This window comes from Notolepis coatsorum (assembly GCF_963971535.1).
Source record: "Notolepis coatsorum genome assembly, chromosome: 8".
NCBI lineage: Eukaryota > Metazoa > Chordata > Actinopteri > Aulopiformes > Paralepididae > Notolepis > Notolepis coatsorum.
The window spans coordinates 128,545,906-128,563,268 of record NC_140172.1 but is presented as its reverse complement, the minus strand read 5'-3'; the positions used below and the strand labels follow the sequence as shown (position 1 = coordinate 128,563,268).

At 46.2% G+C, this 17,363-nt stretch overlaps 1 pseudogene across 1 annotated transcript in view; it reads right to left on the bottom strand.

Annotated features, from left to right (window-relative positions):
* LOC311233137 (transient receptor potential cation channel subfamily M member 4-like) overlaps positions 1-17,363 on the bottom strand; it is an 88,478-nt pseudogene that overhangs the window by 55,717 nt on the left and 15,398 nt on the right. Inside the window, exons 4-8 of the transcript XR_014621072.1 lie at positions 15,869-16,049; positions 5,842-6,011; positions 5,576-5,753; positions 2,212-2,276; positions 715-948 (exon numbers count right to left, since the gene is read on the bottom strand). The product of XR_014621072.1 is annotated as a transient receptor potential cation channel subfamily M member 4-like (transcript). The remainder of the gene's footprint in view (positions 1-714; positions 949-2,211; positions 2,277-5,575; positions 5,754-5,841; positions 6,012-15,868; positions 16,050-17,363) is intronic.

Below are 17,363 nucleotides of genomic sequence, written 5' to 3'. Positions count from 1 at the left end.
TGGTGAGGAAGACTAGCTCTGTAGTGAGTCAGACTGAACAAGCTGGTGAGGAAGACTAGCTCTGTAGTCAAACTGAACAAGCTGGTGAGGAAGGCTAGCTCTGTAGTGAGTCAGACTGAACAAGCTGGTGAGGAAGACTAGCTCTGTAGTCAAACTGAATAAGCTGGTGAGGAAGACTAGCTCTGTAGTGAGTCAGACTGAACAAGCTGGTGAGGAAGACTAGCTCTGTAGTGAGTCAAACTGAACAAGCTGGTGAGGAAGGCTAGCTCTGTAGTCAAACTGAATAAACTGGTGAGGAAGGCTAGCTCTGTAGTGAGACATCTCCTGTCTGGTCCTGAGAGGTCTATATGTCTCCTGTCTGGTGCTGAAAGGTCTATAAGTCTCCTGGTCCTGAGAGGTCTATACGTCTCCTGGTCCTGAGAGGTCTATACGTCTCCCGTCTGGTCCTGAGAGGTCTATACGTCTCCTGGTCCTGAGAGGTCTATACGTCTCCTGGTCCTGAGAGGTCTATACGTCTCCTGTCTGGTCCTGAGAGGTCTATATGTCTCCTGGTACTGAGAGGTCAATACGTCTCCTGGTCCTGAGAGGTCTATATGTCTCCTGGTACTGAGAGGTCTATATGTCTCCTGTCTGGTCCTGAGAGGTCTATACGTCTCCTGGTCCTGAGAGGTCTATATGTCTCCTGTCTGGTCCTGAGGGGTCTATAATTCTCACCCGCTCCACTAGTTTGTCCGGTTCCGTCTCGCTGGGGAAGTGTTTCCTGACTCGCTCCGCTACCTTGTCCCTCAGGTCGTCACTGGGACCCGCCTCTCCGTCCCCCTCGCTGGAGGACAGGGCGGCCGGGGCGGACGACAGGCTCTCCAGGATGTCACTCACGAGGTCGGCCACGCCCCCCGAGCCAGCCAGCACCAGCCAGGGCATGGAGGTCTTCAGAGAGACATCCACCCGCTGAGAGAGAGAGAGAGAGAGAGAGAGAGAGAGAGAGAGAGAGAGAGAGAGAGAGAGACAGAGGTGAGAGAGAGACAGAGAGAGGTGAGAGAGAGAGAGGTGAGATAGAGGTGAGATAGAGAGAGACAGAGAGGTGAGAGAGAGAGAGACAGAGAGGTGAGATAGAGAGAGAGAGGGAGCGAGAGAGACAGAGAGGAGATAGAGACAAAGAGAGAGAAAGAGACAGAGACAGAGGAGAGAGACAGAGATAGAGAGGTAAAGTGTTATTAGTGAGATTTTAGTTTATGGAATATGTTCATAATTTAGCAAATATCCGCCATTTTGAATTCACGTTTCTACGCGTTTTGTGGTCATATGAGAAGAGGGCATCCAGAGCCCTCAATGAGCGTTGAAATTTTGGAAAAACTACATTACCTAGCCAATTCCAGCTTCCTGCAAGCAAATGACTTGTGTATAATTTCTTCTTTTTTTCTCTCTTATTTCTCTGGATTATCTATCACAAAACTGAACGTTATTGGCATAGATTGGAGCGCAGTTAGTTTGTCTACCTTCTGTGAACGTTTAGCAACAATCCACGTTGCAATCCGATCCAAAATGGCGGACCTGTCTCAAAAGTAAAAAACTGACTGTATTTACAGTAGATTTCATTCACGGTTCTTGCTGCACGCCTGGAGATACTAAATCTAAATTTAACTCTGCCATTTGAAAGAGATTTGGCCCGACCCATAGATGTGCGAGTTGGCTATAATAAGGTCATATATAGGCCTGGTATTCTATATTCTATAATAATATTTCAAATTGCATGTGTCCGGATAGTATAATTCAGTACTGTATCTACAAAGCATTCTGTTTAATAATCTTCCCTTTATTAATTTGCTTAGATTTTTTGTACAGTTTATCTCAAAAGGTGCTGAACGAGCTCAGTGGCAGTTTTTCATGTCTGGTAATTTTTTGCATGGTGTTATTCACTGTCAAAGAAAAACATACATTTAATGGCTGTATTGATAGTGAAAGTGAAAGTACCTTTAATGGCTGTATTGATAGTAAAAGTGAAAGTACATTTATTGGCTGTATTGATAGTAAAAGTACATGTAGAGGCTGTATTGATAGTGGAAGTGAAAGTACATTTAATGGCTGTATTGATAGTGAAAGTGAAAGTACATTTAATGGCTGTATTGATAGTGAAAGTGAAAGTACATTTAATGGCTGTATTGATAGTGAAAGTGAAAGTACATTTAATGGCTGTAATGATAGTGAAAGTACCTCCAGCATGGCTGCCTCTCCTGACACCAGCATGCAGAGGACAGGGATATCAATGCTGCCGCTGCCTGTAAAGAAAGACAAGGATTATATCAAACCACAACCTCGCCGTGAGAACAGCTCTTAAAGGATCCATTGTGAAAATGGCCTTTTCTTGTTGCATCATTTCTACAGAATGAGAGGTTGTCAACACTGAGAACATGTTAAATATGTACATTGTGCCTTTTCTGCAGTTCAGCTGTGACAAGAACCCTCCCTCTTGAAACCAGACATTCAGAATTGCAGCCACAATCACCGTAGTTAATAATGTGTGAAGATAACATTTTTAAATGCATGTGTATAAATGGCGGCTCATACATAAATGTATTTTCTGTGTAGAGGTATAGAGGCTGCTAGAATGAGAACAGACTGAAACAGAAAGGTATAGAGGCTGCTAGAATTAGAAGAGGACTGAAACAGAGCGGTATAGAGGCTGCTAAAATGAGAACCGTACTGAAACAGAGAGGTATAGAGACTGCTAGAATGAGAACAGGACTGAAACAGCGGTGTAGAGGCTTCTATAATGAGAACAAGACTGAAACAGAGAGGTAGAGAGGCTGATAGAACAGGACTGAAACAGAGGTATAGAGGCTGCTAGGATGAGAACAGGACTGAAACAGAGAGGTATAGAGGCTGCTATAATGAGAACAGGACTGAAACAGCGGTGTAGAGGCTTCTATAATGAGAACAAGACTGAAACAGAGAGGTAGAGAGGCTGATAGAACAGGACTGAAACAGAGGTATAGAGGCTGCTAGGATGAGAACAGGACTGAAACAGAGAGGTATAGAGGCTGCTATAATGAGAACAGGACTGAAACAGAGAGGTATAAAGGCTGATAGAATGAGAACAGGACTGAAACAGAGGTGTAGAGGCTGCTAGAATGAGCACAGGACTGAAACAGAGAGGTATAGAGGCTGATAGAATGACAACAGGACTGAAACACATTGTCTAGGGGCTTTAGGGGTCCTCAAATACCCATATTAAAACATGTCCCCTTTAAATACTGTACATCATCGTCACTATGTACTAACAAACATGGCAGGTATAGCTTCCCACTGCAGGCCCCTCTAACAACAGCTTGGAATGTTCTGTATTAAGAATGTTCTCTATGAAAGCACTGGTCTCGACTAGACTTGTTGAATCTGTCCGTCTCAGATGCCTGGGCTGGTGTGTGGGGTGGGGGCTGGGGGGGGGGGCTGGCGTGGGGGGGGGGGCGTGGGGGGGGGGGGGGCTGGCGTGTGCTGTACACAGATATAGCCTGCAGTAACACACAGCAGCCACTAGAACTAGATGCTCCAAAGGACTGACTGTGTGTGCTGACATTCCAATGAATGACCGTCACCGTACTGTGTTTACTATATAACTACTGTGTTTACTATAACTACTGTATTTAAAATCTAAATAAGGAAACAGATAGAGAACATTGTCTGAATTTAAATCTAAATAAGGAAACAGATAGAGAACATTGTCTAAATTTAAATCTAAATAAGGAAACAGATAGAGAACATTATCTAAAATTAAATCTAAATAAGGAAACAGATAGAGAACATTACCTAAATTTCGACTTATTTCTGAATTGCGCAACGTTTTCGTCTTTTCTGAAGAATCGTCTCTGCCGCCAGAATCCAACCTACACTGTGCCGCGTCACATATTAGTATAGTAGGAAGAGAGCATGATAGTATAAGACAGTAAGAGGGTTCGTTTAAAAAAAAATATATATATATATTGATATTGATTGAAGAAGTGTGTTTTTAGTCGACAGCGAAAGATTGGTCGTCTGTTCCGACTGTGGTGGGAAGTTTGTTCCATCATTGTGGAGCGAGGACCGAGGATAGGCGACCCTCCCGGAGCTCGGATAGGAGTGGGTCTGAGGTGGCCAGAGGATAGACGAGTTGAACCTCCCAGCCTGACAGATACCCCTCACCCTCTCACCCCAGATACCCCCTCTCACCCTGACAGATGCCCCCTCTCACCCTGACAGATGCCCCCTCTCACCCTGACAGATGCCCCCTCTCACCCCAGATACCCCCTATCACTCCAGACTGATACCCCTCACCCTCTCACCCCAGATACCCCCTCTCACCCTGACAGATGCCCCCTCTCACCCTGACAGATGCCCCCTCTCACCCTGACAGATACCCCTCACCCTCTCACCCCAGACAGATGCCCCCTCTCACCCTGACAGATGCCCCCCATCACTCCAGATGCCCCCTCTCACCCTGACAGATGCCCCCCATCACTCCAGATGCCCCCTCTCACCCTGACAGATGCCCCCTCTCACCCTGACAGATGCCCCCCATCACTCCAGATGCCCCCTCTCACCCTGACAGATACCCCCTCTCACCCCAGATACCCCCTCTCACTCCAGACAGATACCCCTCACCCTCTCACCCCAGATGCCCCCTCTCACCCTGACAGATACCCCTCACCCTCTCACCCTGACAGATACCCCCTATCACCACAGATACCCCTATCACTCCAGATGCCCCCTCTCACCCTGACAGAGACCCCCTCACCCTCTTACTCCAGACAGATACCCCTCACCCTCTCACTCCAGATGCCCCCTCTCACCCTGACAGATACCCCTCACCCTCTCACCCCAGATACCCCCTCTCACCCTGACAGATGCCCCCTCTCACCCTGACAGATGCCCCCTCTCACCCTGACAGATGCCCCCATCACTCCAGATGACCCCTCTCACCCTGACAGATGCCCCCTATCACCCCAGATACCCCCTATCACTCCAGACAGATACCCCTCACCCTCTCACCCCAGATGCCCCCTCTCACCCTGACAGATACCCCCCTCACCCTCTCACTCCAGATGCCCCCTCTCACCCTGACAGATCCCCCATCTCACTCCAGACAGATACCCCTCACCCTCTCACCCCAGATGCCCCATCTCACCCCAGACAGATACCCCTCACCCTCTCACCCCAGATGCCCCCTCACCCTGACAGATACCCCTCACCCTCTCACCCCAGATATCCCTCTCACCCCAGACAGATACCCCTCACCCTCTCACCCCAGATACCCCCTCTCACCCCAGACAGATACCCCTCACCCTCTCACCCCAGATACCCCCTCTCACCCCAGACAGATACCCCTCACCCTCTCACCCCAGATACCCCCTCTCACCCCAGACAGATACCCCTCACCCTCTCACCCCAGATACCCCCTCTCACCCCAGACAGATAGCCCCCACCCTCTCACCCCAGATGCCCCCTCTCACCCCAGACAGATAGCCCCCACCCTCTCACCCCAGATGCCCCCCTCACCCCCGCCAACCTGCTCATCGGGAGCAGTTAGGGGTCAAGCGTCTCTCACCCCAGATGCCTGTGCGCTGGTGGGAGATGTAGTCCTCCAGTTTGGCCCTGAAGGCCGTCTCTCCTCCCCGACGTCCAACGCTGCCGTCGTCCACCAGCAGGAAGGCCTTGTAGTTGTTGTCCAGGCAACAGGAGTCTCTGGTCATGTTCTGCACGTAGTACTTGGCAGGGAAGCTGCCCTGAGAGGGTTAGGGTCAGAGAGACACAGTGAAGAGACGGTGGAGACAGAGAAGACAGAGAGACAGAGACACAGTGAAGTGTGTGTACCTGGGGGTTGAGCAGCTGTTCTCGGTTGTGCACCAGCCCCCAGGGGGCGATGCCGAGCGCCACCACCTTGTTGAGGGAGAGGGAGGAGGCTGCGGTGGCGTGGTCCCTCACCGCCTCGCCCACGCACCGGCCCACCCCCTCATGCAGCCCCCCCGTCAGGATCCACGCGCCTGCAGGTCAGGGTGAGAGGAGAGGGGTGTGTTTGAGAGAGTGAGGGTCCAGGGTGAGAGAGTGAGGGTCCAGAGTGAGAGTGAGGGCCCTTTCTCACTCACCTATTCGTTTCTATTCCGTTCCGTTCTAGCCCGTTCCGAGATGTAATGCGAACTTCCCCCCTCCCTCTCCCCCCTCTAGTTTGTGTACACACTGCAGTCTTGGTTCGCTTCGGGTTCTGTTTACGGTTTGCCTTTTGAGCGGTTACGCTTGCCGTAGGCGATGATGTCACGTTCGAAAATGTAAACAGGAAGTGTCTTAACATGACTGCGGAGACTGGATGCTGATATAAAATGAACAAATAAATAACAAATAAATATGAAGTTATATTTGAACCTCTGTTGTCAAGCCTTGTCAATATAACCCACCCCATTTTATCACGAATGGATGGTGTTGTAGAGTCCGCTTTTGAGCGTTTTGCAGGGTTAACGATAGCGCTAAGCTAACGGCTAACGCTAGTTAGCTTAGCCTTTTACTAGTAACATTGCTGCATTGATTATATTGAATGTCATTGATCTACTGGTCGACCACGGCCGACTGGTTGGGCACCACTGGTCTAATAGAAATAAATGCATTCGAACAAGAAAGTATAGTATACAGCAATGGCTAACGCTAAGCTAACGGCTAACACTAGTTAGCTTAGCCTGTCCAGCAGCTAACATTATCCCATCGCTCGTGGCAATTATATTACATGTCATTGATCTACTGGTCGACCACGGCCGACTGGTTGGGCACCACTGGTCTAATAGAAATAAATGCATTCAAACAAGAAACGAATGTATAGAAATAGCATGGCAAACAAAAATTGCCAGGCCTAATGCGAGCCAGAAGTGCTGTGCTTTGAAATGTGGCTTCATGTTTTCATCCACTGAGCTGTGAGGTTCCACATGCTTGTTTTTGGTTGAGGTCTGAACTCTCAAATTGCCCATAAATATCGTTTTTGTGGGTATTCTCCAGTTGTTGCTGTGTGGTGTTATCTGCCCAAAATTCAAGCAAGCATGACAGTAATGACGTTGTGTGTGTCACGCCCCCCGCACCCGCACGGCCCGATTCCGAGACCACCTAATCCAACTGTCCCAGGTTCAGCGGGGGGTAAAACGAATCAGCGCGGTTCGATCCCAAAAAGGGGTGTGTCCGTCTGAGTGAGAACACTCCCCCCCCCGTTCTCGGGAGCAGTGATTCGATCCCAATACGTGAGTGAGAAAGGCCCCTGAGGGTCCAGAGTGAGAGAGTGAGTCGTCCAGAGTGAGCTCAGGTCACTCAGTCACTCAGTCACCTGAACCAGGTGTGGGGACTTGAGACTTGAGACGGACTCGAGTAAGAAAAAGGATGAAGCGTAGGGGAATGAACTGAGACTTGACTTCAAAATGCACTACAGTAGCTGCAAGCAAGAGAATCACCCGTTTACATTTTTTATTCATTATTTTTATAATTCTTTCATCTCCACATTTGTATTGAATAAAATAAACAATTACGATTATTATTTAATTGAAAATGTAGAGATATTCAGTTTTCTTACTTGTTCCTAGCGACTTGGGCTTAACTGTGTTCTACGTTGAGATCTGGGGACTTGAAGCAGGGAGGTTAGCGACTCGGGACTGGACTTGAAGTGGAGTGTCATGGAGTCACCCCTCTGGGACCCCCCCCTCTCAGAACCCCCCCCCTCTCCACCCCTCTGGGACCCCCCCTCTGGGACTACACCCCCCCCCCCTCTGGGACCCCCCCTCTTGGACCCCCCCCCCCCCCTCTGGGACCACCCCCTCCCCTCTGGGACGCCCCCAGCCGGACCAACCCGGACTCATGGTCCAAACAGGGGCTTGTGTCTCTCAGCCCCGAGAATCTATATTTACCAGCCTCCACAGAAGAGAGAAGCGGGAAGGAAGCGGCGGGGGACTTTTCTGGAACAAGCCCCGCCCCTTTCACAGAACACTGGAACAAGCCCCGCCCCCAGACCAGGCTGCAGAAACAAATTAGTGGGGGGGCATAACATTTTCTCGGGGGGGCACAATGGTTTTTCAACACAGGTTCCCTTTTATACGTTTCAGCTGGGACAGCGGCGCTGTGGCTTGCTTGGCGCTGCCCACGGTGGTGAATTAAACAGCAGAGAGGCAATTGAAAAATCTAATTTCTCTCCATCTTAAGAACGTTCACTTATACAAAAACAGACTGAACGGATATATATAACAGACCTGCTGGGGCAGCGGACTGAGAGCAGGGGACACAAACAGGCTGGATAAGATGGTCAAGAAGGCCAGTAGCATGGTTGGGGTGGAGCTGGACTCTAGCGAGGGTGGCGGAGAGGAGGAACCTTGCTAAGCTCCAGGCCATCAGGGAAAACCCCTCCCACCCACTATACAGACTTGGCTGACAGGAGGAGCATGTTATAGGCTCACACTACCTAAATGCAGCACTGAACGGCACAGGAAGTCCTTCATTCCGACAGCCATCAGACTATACAATGCATCACTGTGCCTCACTGCATCACTGAGCACAGAGTGACAATTACCATCTTCCTGGACTCTTACTTTTTAAACAGCACTGTGCATTATTACACCTACTGTAGACTTCAGTATATTTTTACTGTATTTATTTATTTTTTTTTGATCCACTTTTTCTCCCATTTTCTATATTTTCTCCCATCCCAATTTCGTATCATCCAATTCAACCCTCCCCTGTCACGAACGCTGTTTCTTGCCTCCCACAAGCCGGCTGCAATGTGGACTAAGTCATACATAGCACAAGTCCCCTCCGGTACTTGAGGTAACAGCAGTCGCATCTTTTCACCTGCGCAGCTCGACCTCTCAGTGTCGAGGAGTAACGCGTGGGAGGCTCACGCTGCCCCCGACACTTCCTGATTCTACTGCGCAGGCGCACCAACCGACTTGTAGGAGTCGCTTGTTCACAACGTTCGATCCCCACCCTTCAGTTTTTCCCTCCCCGTAATACGGCCAATGTGTATTACTGCGGACGACCAGCCAAACTGAAAAACAATGTGGAGAGCTGGATTCGAACACGCGAATCCTAGCGTCTCCACACTGGTGGCGAGTGCCTTAGACCACTACACCACCTAGCCGCCCTTTTTACTGTATTTATTTACTGTATCTTTTATTCTATTTTTATTCTATTTCATTTTATTCTATTCTTAGGCCATTTGTTTTGTTATTCTTATTCGTGACTTGTTCTGTCTAAATGTTTAATGTTGAGTGATTTGCAGTGTCAAATTTCCCTCAGGATAATACATTTCTATTCTATTCTATTCTATATCTTTGAAAAATCTCCATTTATTCAACACTTCTGAATTCACTGACAAACTGAACTGAACTGACAAAAATAAGGTGCATAAAAAAGCAAACAAAATTCCTCCACAGGCTACTCACCATCATTAGTAGAGCGGCAAGCGGCGTTTGGGGACAGAGTGAAATCTTCTTAAAACACTGCCCCTCCACTCATTCCTGAACTTTTTTGTTAAGTCCTTCTCAAATGCCAACTGAATTAAATTGGCCTTAGTTGCGTCGATGAAGCATATACTAAGGCGATGTTCTGTAAAGACGTTCTTGAGGGTAGAAAATGAATTCTCACAGAGTGCCGTGCTAGCTTCAGTAGTGTTGTTGTTGACACCAGTGCCCACTAGGGCTGTCCCCGACTAAGGATTTGGATAGTTGACTTTGATTAACAAAAAACAAAATTTTTTTTTTTTTACCAGGGTGGGCACAGCTGACTCAGTGGGCGGGCCCGGCCCCCTAATGCCCGCCCATGGCGCCGGGACTGCCCGCCCCCTTGCTCAACAGCCATGAATCTCGCTAGTGAAGCAGACGCCCAGCGTGTGTGAACTCACTACAGTGATGATGAGTTCTTAACCCTTTCACTGCCACACTACAGAAGGTTAACCTTTCACTGCCACACTACAGAAGGTTAACCTTTCACTACCACACTACAGAAGGTTAAGATCCAGTTTGCTCTGAACAGGGTAAATATGCATTTCACTACGATGCGCCTCTAGCTCATAGAATGAACTCCAACGGTCCTTAAAGCTCGAGATTCTCCCCTCCATTGCAGAGTTGAAAACCTTCATCTCCAACCTTTGTTATGTTGTACGTGTTTTAATAGATCTTGCTCTTTGCCTCGTCTTATTGTCTCTGTTATGATTTTATTTTCTCAGGGCGGCTAGGTGGTGTAGTGGTCTAAGGCACTCGCCACCAGTGTGGAGACGCTAGGATTCGCGTGTTCGAATCCAGCTCTCCACATTGTTTTTCAGTTTGGCTGGTCGTCCGCAGTAATACACATTGGCCGTATTACGGGGAGGGAAAAACTGAAGGGTGGGGATCGAACGTTGTGAACAAGCGACTCCTACAAGTCGGTTGGTGCGCCTGCGCAGTAGAATCAGGAAGTGTCGGGGGCAGCGTGAGCCTCCCACGCGTTACTCCTCGACACTGAGAGGTCGAGCTGCGCAGGTGAAAAGATGCGACTGCTGTTACCTCAAGTACCGGAGGGGACTTGTGCTATGTATGACTTAGTCCTCACTGCAGCCGGCTTGTGGGAGGCAAGAAACAGCGTTCGTGACAGGGGAGGGTTGAATTGGATGATACGAAATTGGGATGGGAGAAAATATAGAAAAAATGGGAGAAAAAGTGGATCAAAAAAAAAATGATTTTATTTTCTCTTGTGCTTATTCCTGTACGTCGACCTACAGGAATAACCCTTGAACCTCTAACCCTGACCCTTTCGAGTGACAGACAGGAGTTTAAGAAATTAAATTAAATGAAAACGAGTACTTGTTTATGTGTGTGCGTTCACGTGTATGTCTATGTATGTGTATGTATGCGTGTGTGTGCATGCAAGTCTATCTCTCTTCGTGTGGAGCAGGGGAGAGGAGAGGTGGGTGGTTGGCGTGACCACAGACAGTATTGTACCACCTGGCCTTGGCACAGCAGTGTGGAGGAAACGGTCCATTGTGGTTCCACCCAAGAGGTGAGGAGGTACAGCCGCTGTAACCCTAACCCTCAACACCAGCTTCCTGATGTCTCCGCTTCTCACGGGAACAAGACACTTACAGCCTTTAGCAGGATCATGCAATTCCTTGAAAGTGTCTAAGATTAGATTATTTTTCATTTATTTGTCTTGTAACAATTACACAGAAGAACTATAATAATAATAATAATTCATTTATTTTGTATAGCGCTTTTCAAAGACCCAAAGTCGCTGACAATAGGCAAAAAAGAAACAAAGAAAACAAAGAAACAAAACCAGAGGGAAACGGAGGACAATAAGAATACACAGGAAACATAAAACCACGAGTAACGGATAACAAATGCGGGAGTGAGTAGGGGAGACATTCGGGAGGAGAGTAAGGGAAAACCAAGGGGGGGGGGGGGCAGGAGAGGAGAGAATGTGGGGCAGGGGGAAATGGTGGCGAGGGTGGTTATGGGTAGGGAAGGTGAATGCTTGGGAGAACAGGTAGGTTTTGAGTCTGGATTTGAAGGTGGAGAGTGAGGGAGAGTCTCTGATGGTCTGAGGGAGGGAGTTCCAGAGTCGGGGTGCAGCTTGTGAGAATGCCCGGTCACCGAAACTTTTGAGTTTGGATGACGGGACAGTGAGGGAAAGAGTGGAAGAGGACCGGAGGGATGGGTGGGGCGGTAGGGGAGAAGGAGGTCAGTCAGGTAGGGTCTACAGTCTTTAACTATGAATGAACACAACACTAACTCACCATCTTTAGATAATAAAGTACTCAACCTCTACTGTCTTTAACTATGAATGAACACAACACTCTTAACTTACCATCTTTATTGATTGATTGAAAATTGTATTAACAGATTGCAGAATGGGTACAGTACAGTACAGCTCAATACATACAATTGTTAAGGGGATTCAGACCAGAGAAAGTCTTTCGTCTTGTTTACATCAGAGTCCCCCATTTTTAGATAATAAAGTACTCAACCTAGGGCTATCGCGATAAATTATTTCCTCGAAATAAACATGAAACGTGGTCGCAAAGTTTCGATATATCGATTTTCCAAGCTTGGATATGAGCACACGCACTAACAACCAATCAGTGAAGGAGATGGCCGACAGCGGAAGTAGACGTAGAGCTCAAGTAGCAAACGAGGCTGGCTAGGATAATTAGCTTGCACGGCGCTATTTTATAGTTTACCTGCCGAGTTGGTGTGTGTTTTGAATTCTGAGGGTAACTGTTATAGTAGTGTGGGGTATACGGTGGACGTCGTTGCAATGTATTGGGGCGGAACAGAGTATTTTATGGTCATATTTAATACATTGTCATGGAATACACCGCTTGGAAACGAGGCTGGCTAGGATAATTAGCTTGCACGGCGCTATTTTACAGTTTACCTGCCGAGTTGGTGTGTGTTTTGAATTCTGAGGGTAACTGTTATAGTAGTGTGGGGTATACGGTGGACGTCGTTGCAATGTATTGGGGCGGAACAGAGTATTTTATGGTCATATTTAGTACATTGTCATGGAATACACCGCTTGGAAACGAGGCTGGCTAGGATAATTAGCTTGCACGGCGCTATTTTACAGTTTACCTGCCGAGTTGGTGTGTGTTTTGAAATCTGAGGGTAACTGTTATAGTAGTGTGGGGTATACGGTGGACGTCGTTGCAATGTATTGGGGCGGAACAGAGTATTTTATGGTCATATTTAGTACATTGTCATGGAATACACCGCTTGGAAACGAGGCTGGCTAGGATAATTAGCTTGCACGGCGCTATTTTACAGTTTACCTGCCGAGTTGGTGTGTGTTTTGAATTCTGAGGGTAACTGTTATAGTAGTGTGGGGTATACGGTGGACGTCGTTGCAATGTATTGGGGCGGAACAGAGTATTTTAGGGTCATATTTAGTACATTGTCATGAGATACTCCGCTTGCTCTGGCTAACTGCTAACGTGCGCGGACTGATGACGACATCAACTCGACTCTCGAGACATTCGCAGCAGCAAAACAAGTCTATTAATAGCCCGTCCATCGGCGCCGGGCATAAGAAGTTAATTAAACTTGACAGACATTATATCGACGATAATTATCGATATCGAGTTATATGAAAATAATTTTATAATTTTATCGCAATAATGTTTTTGGCCATATCGCCCAGCCCTAACTCAACCTCTACTGTCTTTAACTAAGAATGAACACAACACTAACTTACCATCTTTAGATAATAAAGTACTCAACCTCTAGTACTGTCTTTAACTATGAATGAACACAACAATCTAACTTACCATCTTTAGATAATAAAGTACTCAACCTCTACCATCTTTAACTATGAATGAACACAACACTAACTTACTATCTTTAGATAATAAAGTACTCAACCTCTACTGTCTTTAACTATGAACGAACACAACACTAACTTACTATCTTTAGATAATAAAGTACTCAACCTCTACTGTCTTTAACTATGAATGAACACAACACTAACTTACCATCTTTAGATAATAAAGTACTCAACCTCTACCGTCTTTAACTATGAATGAACACAACACTCTAACTTACCATCTTTAGATAATAAAGTACTCAACCTCTACCGTCTTTAACTATGAATGAACACAACACTAACTTACCATCTTTAGATAATAAAGTACTCAACCTCTACTGTCTTTAACTATGAATGAACATTACACTCTAACTTACCATCTTTAGATAATAAAGTACTCAACCTCTACCGTCTTTAACTATGAATGAACACAACACTCTAACTTACCATCTTTAGATAATAAAGTACTCAACCTCTACTGTCTTTAACTATGAATGAACACAACACTCTAACTAACCATCTTTAGATAATAAAGTACTCAACCTCTACTGTCTTTAACTATGAATGAACACAACACTAACTTACCATCTTTAGTTAATAAAGTACTCAACCTCTACTGTCTTTAACTATGAATGAACACAACAGTGTGTAGAATAGGGCGGTCTTAAATACTTCGAAGCTTTTTTCTTTTGCCTCCAAAATCTTTTGCCTCCATTCTAATGAAACGAAAGTAAGCGGCGCCTTCCCGCCTCCATTCCAATGAAACGAAAGTAAGCGGTGCCTCGACTCCACCTCTCTACAACAAGCATGTGGATGATTATCCGTGTTGAAAACAACAAGGACATGTGCAGCAGACATGTCGACGAAGAAGTCATCAGACGTGTGGTTACACTTTAAAATATGCAAAGACAATGCCCAAAAAGCCGAGTGCCAGATATGCCAGAAGAAAATGGCATATCACAACTCTACAACAACTTTGTCAAATCACCTAAAAAACGTAAGTATCGTTGTACACGACGGCGACACCACACAAAACATTAATAAGGCTATGCCTATGCTGCTATGACTAATGTGTTACCAAGTTGGCTAATTTAATTGTAATCATCTGCTTTTGTAGGTGCATTGTCTGATATAATTATAAATTATAAATAATATAATTGTTTGCTTGATAGACGAAGGTTGCAACATAATTATGTAATGTCATGTCGTTGGCTGTGAGAGCAGCCCCACTGCACCCAGGCAACGCAGCCGAGTGAAACCTTGTTGGCTGCGTCACAGTCACGAAAGGGGCTACTTAATTAATTAATCCAATCCACTTTATTTATAGAGCACATTTAAAACAACAAAGTTTACCAAAGTGCTGTACAAGTCCCACAACATAAGATAAAAAAATGTAAAAAATATATATATTATAATTAATATATATATATATATATATATATATATTTCCCCCCGAAGCTTCGAATAAAATCGAAGCTCGGCCCCGAAGCTTCGATTGCCAAAAAAAGCTTTGAAGGTCAGCCCTAGTGTAGAAATGAATTATTTAATCAGTAATAGACTCCATAGCTATAATACAGAACACACGATGTGTCTGCAAACATCGCTAACATGGTCAATAACGCTGGCGCCAAACAGTGCAGATGGCGAAAGCTGGTGGCCATCAAAGAGTTAATGAACAATAGTGGATAGGACAAAAACTAAATCCGAAATCATATATTTAACATTTTAAGCATTTTGTGAGCAAACGCCATTCAAACGGAGCAATGTAAGAACCCTTGGCTGTTTCTCCCCTCCTCCACTCCCCTTTACTAGAGACGGGAATCGAGAATCGGAATCCATTGGGAACCGGTTCCTAATTGTCCGATTCCTGGAATCGCATGCCTCTGACTATCGATGCCATGTTTTTCCGACAGTTGCGCATTTAAAAACAATAACGTTAGTGCCACGCATGCAGCCATAGCAGACTATTTGATTCCTTGACTAGGAAAACCTAAAGGGCTCGATATTGCGACCTTTTTGTGTGTGCAGTGAAAACTGAAGGTGCTTTGCATCCTAGTCATTAATTTACATGGTAATATAACGTTAGCCGCTAGCTAGCTAAATAGCCATGCTCATTGCATTGAATGCAACTACAGTTCAATAGATTAAATTAGTTCTCAAATACATTATTTTATTTAAGTGTATAGTTAATTTCTTTTTTACAGTTTGTATTTTTCTGACATAGGGGCTCAACAATAAATGACAATCAGAAATGTCAAGTTGCATGTTGTTATTCTAACCAGCTTAGTTCTGTTGCATTTCCAATTTATTTAAATTATAAATGTAGCAGGAATCGATAAAGAATCGAATCGATAAGCAGAATCGATAATGGAATCGTATCGATAAAATCTTATCAATTCCCATCCCCAATAGAGACCAAAAGTAACCTGGTGGAACCCGAGCGCCCCCTACTGGTTGAGTAGTGTTAACGCAGTAACTACCAGGCTACCGTGCGGCAAAGGCAGTGCTCTACTCTGCTCCACCTGTAGGTCGGAGGTCATGCACCCACCTGTGCTCTGCGAGGCCTTGACCAGGCCCTGGCGGAGGACCTCTCGGACCCATGTCTTGACCGGGGCGCGGCCCTCTCCACCCACCACAGACACCACCAGGTTGGGCGTGGGCAAGCCCCAGTGAGTCGTCATCAGGGTGTAGGCCATGGAGGCAGAGGTGTCCCAGGAGAGACGCAGGAACTGAGAGAGAGAGAGAGAGAGAGAGAGAGAGAGCATGTTGAGTGACAGACAGGAACTAACATAGAGAGAGGGAGAGAGAGAGAGAGAGCATGTTGAGTGACATGACAGGAACTAACAGAGAGAGAGAGAGAGAGAGAGAGAGAGAGAGAGAGAGAGAGAGAGAGAGAGAGAGAGAGAGAGAGAGAGAGAGCGCATGTTGAGTGACAGACAGGAACAAACATAGAGAGGGAGAGAGAGAGAGCATGTTGAGTGACAGACAGGAACTAAGAGAGAGAGAGAGAGAGAGAGAGAGAGAGAGAGAGAGAGAGAGAGAGAGAGAGAGCATGTTGAGAGACAGACAGGAACTAACAGACAGAGAAACAGTAAATTAAAATAAAACATTTATCATAAATGATGTAGCCTATCTGCATCCGCTTGGCGCTCCATCAAGACGTCACCATCACTTTCGTACCAACCGTGCCCGTATTGGATTATTCATGTTGACGAAACTGACGAGTTATAGATCGTATAGCTTCACACTCTGCTCTATTTGGAACTATCCCTTTATCCACATGCACATAGAGCTGCCGCGATAACCGCATTACCGCGGTATCGCTGTTGTATCACGCCCACCGCAGAGTTAGGCTGAATACCGCATCACAGCTGTTTTTTATAATAATAATAAAGTAGCGCCCAGACGTTGGGCTTGCGGCTCTGCAGATATACCCTACTCGGTTCCAAGCGACCCTATTGGGTAGAAGTGGTACCAGAAAAGTCACGTGAAACACTGCAGACCACTGATTGGTCAGAAGAGAGACGAGTCATCTTTACTGCCTCGCTAAGGATGCATTTCATTCAGGATTTGTTTGCAACAGCACCAAGTGCAATAAACAAAAAAGGATGGATTCACTGTGTATTCTGCCTCATTTATTGATGAAACAAAACCGACATCAACCCAATTTACCACAGAGCGGAGAGTTTAGTGTCACAACAAGATCGCTGATGTGTTAAGCTTGTTGTTGTTAGACTAATACTAACGCTAACGTCAGCAGATATACACGAGAGGTAACGTTAAACCCGGGTTGCTTGGTAGAATAGACACAATGAGAGGTAACGTTAGCTTTAGCAGAATAGACACAACGAGAATCTGGTTAATGTTGTTATTGATTGATTGATTGATTGATTGAAACTGTGTTAAACTCTGGCTTGCTGCAAGCCCTCGGACATAGCTATGCTCACGGAGCTATGCTCACGGAGCTTTCCCCGCCTGCATCCCCACACGGAGACAAACGGAGTAGTACCTGCAGTGGAAAAGGAACGAAGTACCAGGTACCT